The sequence below is a fragment of the Poecilia latipinna genome, unplaced genomic scaffold (genome assembly GCF_001443285.1).
Source record: "Poecilia latipinna isolate Pla-1442-1.1 unplaced genomic scaffold, P_latipinna-1.0 Scaffold2065, whole genome shotgun sequence".
In the NCBI taxonomy this organism is placed as follows: Eukaryota; Metazoa; Chordata; class Actinopteri; order Cyprinodontiformes; family Poeciliidae; genus Poecilia; species Poecilia latipinna.
Window position 1 is genome coordinate 62,994 of NW_015114681.1, and position 3,400 is coordinate 66,393.

A 3,400-nucleotide genomic window follows, 5' to 3' on the forward strand; every position below is an offset into this window, starting at 1 on the left:
TTTCGTCCTGGTCGTGGAACACTGGACCAGCTCTACACCCTCAGCAGGGTCCTGGAGGGTGCATGGGAGTTCGCCCAACCGGTCTACATGTGTTTTGTGGACTTGGAGAAGGCGTTTGACCGTGTCCCTATGGGGGCCTTGTTGGGGGTTCTCCGGGAGTATGGGGTACCGGGCCCTTTGATATGGACTGTCAGGTCCCTGTATGACCGGTGTCAGAGTCTGGTCCGCATTGCCGGCAGTAAGTCGGGCTCATTTCCGGTGAGAGTTGGACTCTGCCAGGGCTGCCCTTTGTCATCGATTCTGTTCATTACTTTTATGACCAGCCGAGGTGTTGAGGGGATCCGTTTTGGTGGCCTTAGGATCGCATCTCTGCTTTTTGCGGATGATGTGGTCCTGTTGGCTTCATCAGAACGTGATCTGCAGTTCTCACTGGAGCGGTTCGCGGCCGAGTGTGAAGCGTCCGGGATGAGGCTCAGTGCCTCCAAATCCGAGGCCATGGTCTTGAGCCGGAAAAGGGTAGATTGCCTTCTCCGGGTTAGGGGGGTTGTCCTGCCTCAAGTGGAGGAGTTTAAGTATCTGGGGATCTTGTTCACGAATGAGGGAAGAAGGGAGCGGGAGATCGACAGGCGGATTGGGGCAGCGTCTGCTGTGAAGCGGGCGCTGTACCGGTCCGTCGTGGTGAAGAGAGAGCTGAGTCAAAAAGCGAAGCTCTCGATTTACCGGTCGATCTACGTTCCCACCCTCATCTATGGTCATGAGCTTTGGGTCATGACCGAAAGAACGAGATCACGGATACAAGCGGCCCAAATGAGTTTCCTCCGCAGGGTGGCTGGGCTCTCCTTTAGAGATAGGGTGAGAAGCTCGGTCATCTGGGAGGGACTCAGAGTAGAGCTGCTGCTCCTCCACATCGAGAGGAGCCAGTTGAGGTGGCTTGGGCATCTGGTAAGGATGCCTCCTGGATGCCTCCCTGGTGAGGTGTTCCGGGCACGTCCCACCGGGAGGAAGCCCCGGGGAAGACCCAGGACACGCTGGAGGGACTATGTCTCTCAGCTGGCCTGGGACCACCTTGGAGGTCCCCCGGAGGAGCTGGAAGAAGTGGCTGGGGAGAGGGAAGTCTGGGCCTCCCTTCTGAAGCTGCTTCCCCCGTGACCCGATCCCGGATAAGCGGCAGAAAATGGATGGATGGATGGCCATTCCTTAATTACTCTTATAAAGTCATGTAACATTTTAAGTGGTTGTTTTATTTTGTTGGTGTATTTTTTTTTTCACTTTAAAAGGAATGAAACCTATTTTGCCATATCTATTGAATTTGCTCCCCATCTGTATCACAAACTGCCTTCAGCCTCAGGCAACATCACAATTGATTTGGCTATCTCCATATTAGCTTCATTTAGTTATTTTACACAAACCCAAAGGAGCAATCCATTAAAGAAATGTCAGAATTATCTTGTAACACAGTGGAGTGCATCATATGAGATTAAGACTAGACTTCAAATGTTGGTTTTCTAAAGCTTTGAGTGCTTTATATGATCCAGAGTGATGTCCATGTAATCAGGCTCAGTGTGTTGGAGGGCATATTCACCAACCATTCTCACTTCATTGCTTTTCCTCCTGCTCTCTGTTATCTGCAGAAAGCTTGCTGATATTATGTTACCGCTATGTTTTAGCTTCAGTCCATAGAAGCTTTCTCTCTCCTGCCCCCAGCTGGTGGTGGCAGGTATCTGCTCTTACTGAACCTGGCTCTGCTGGAGCGTTCCTCCTGTTATAGGCAGCTGTTTCTGTCCACTGTCACTGCATTCTTGTCACTGCAGTGTGTGTGGCTGCAGTGACAAGTGGCTACAAAGTTATAGACATGATGTTGTCAGCTGCAGTTTGTTAATCAGATATTGTCTTGCTGATTTGTTGTAAAATAAATTTGACTGCACTCTATTATACTTGATAACTCAGGGCTTTAAAAGTAAAGCAGAGGTTTAAAGCAGGTTCTACAGAATGTATCTATGGGAGCACAATATAAATTGACATCATACCAGTGAAACATGTTGGTAACTTCTTTAAGGAGCAGCATGGAGTCCCACAGTGGCCAGTGGTGGCTGAGAGCTGCTGCCCTGCCGGCAGTGTGAGTCTGGCCTGCTGTAAGTTACCCTGAAGCTGAGCTGGCTCTTCTACAACCAGATGCCTTGGCAGGGAATTCAATACTTCACAAAGAACTGAATTTGGAAACTGACTTCATGTAGATTAAATTAAGCTCATTGCCAAGGTTTTGCTCTCACTTTATATAAACAATATCAAATCAAGGAAATTAATAAATATCTTGTTAGGATTTAACTTAATTAGAAAAATAAACTTTTTTTAAAGACATCCCCAAGAAAAATGAAACTAATAGTCAGAAAAAATATAAAGACCCATTACTATGAGACCTGGAAAACATTCCCCTATAGAAACTTGTAGTTCTGTCTTTTCTTGTGTATTTCTATTGCAGCATCCAAAAGAGTCTGAAGTGGGTCTTAGTAGGTAACTCCAACTAGCAACAATGTTGACCAACTCTTGTTGAACTAGAGTGTGAGGCAGAGCCAATTTCCTTAATTTTGGGATGATCTGGATACTTCCATGTGAAGCTGATCTTATCCACCGATCGTATCTACCTTAAAAAAGTCTAAAAATCAACTTCTGTCCTGTGTTGTTCTGCAGTGAGAGGTTTGACTGAGACCCGTATCCACCAGATCATCTCTGCATATTTGCAGTTAACAATAGTCATCCCACTGATGCTAACTCTGAGACTTTCTTGCTATAATTAACAACATTTCAGACAAAAAATGGTATCTGCCAAAATCAAAATCGGCAGATCGGACTTTTTAAAGATCTGTAATCAACTATTGGCCGGAAAACTGCAATCGATGCACACAGCAAATTTGTTAATAATAAGGGACAGGAAGAAGATCACAAGATATCCCCACAAATAATCATAGGATTAAACTCTAAAACTCCAGTTGAAGTGGAACTTTGGAGAAGCTTTATCTCAACCCTCTGCAAACCACAAGTTTTTCCTGTAGCGACGGCTGAGGAGCACTGAATGTCTGTTCACAGTCCCATCACAGCCCCACTGATATTCCAAATGTAAACAGTTTTTATTCCTTAGGTCTTCCCTTATCCCTAATCTATACTTCTAGGTTAAAAGAAGCCCGTGGAGCTAATGTGAGCAGCTAGAGAAGGAAGTGAGTGTGGAGCTGCTGCTCATCTGCAACAACAAGGGTCAGCGGGCCTGGTTACAGGCTTCTTCTGAACCCCCGTCCACCCTCCCCCTCTGCCTGGTTGTCAGAGAAACAGGGACAAAGCCCTCCGGACTTAGGATAACTCAAGGAAGGACTGCAGGGTCTCAGTGGAGAGACAGGGCTCCTTCCAG

The 3,400-nt window shown here is 46.6% G+C and overlaps 1 long non-coding RNA gene across 1 annotated transcript in view; it reads left to right on the plus strand.

Annotated features, from left to right (window-relative positions):
- LOC106936036 (uncharacterized) overlaps positions 1–3,198 on the plus strand; it is a 6,246-nt gene extending 3,048 nt beyond the window's left edge. Inside the window, exons 2-3 of the long non-coding RNA XR_001422037.1 lie at positions 1,769–1,774; positions 3,188–3,198. This is a non-coding gene — a long non-coding RNA (uncharacterized LOC106936036). The remainder of the gene's footprint in view (positions 1–1,768; positions 1,775–3,187) is intronic.
- The last annotated feature ends 202 nt before the right edge of the window (positions 3,199–3,400 follow it).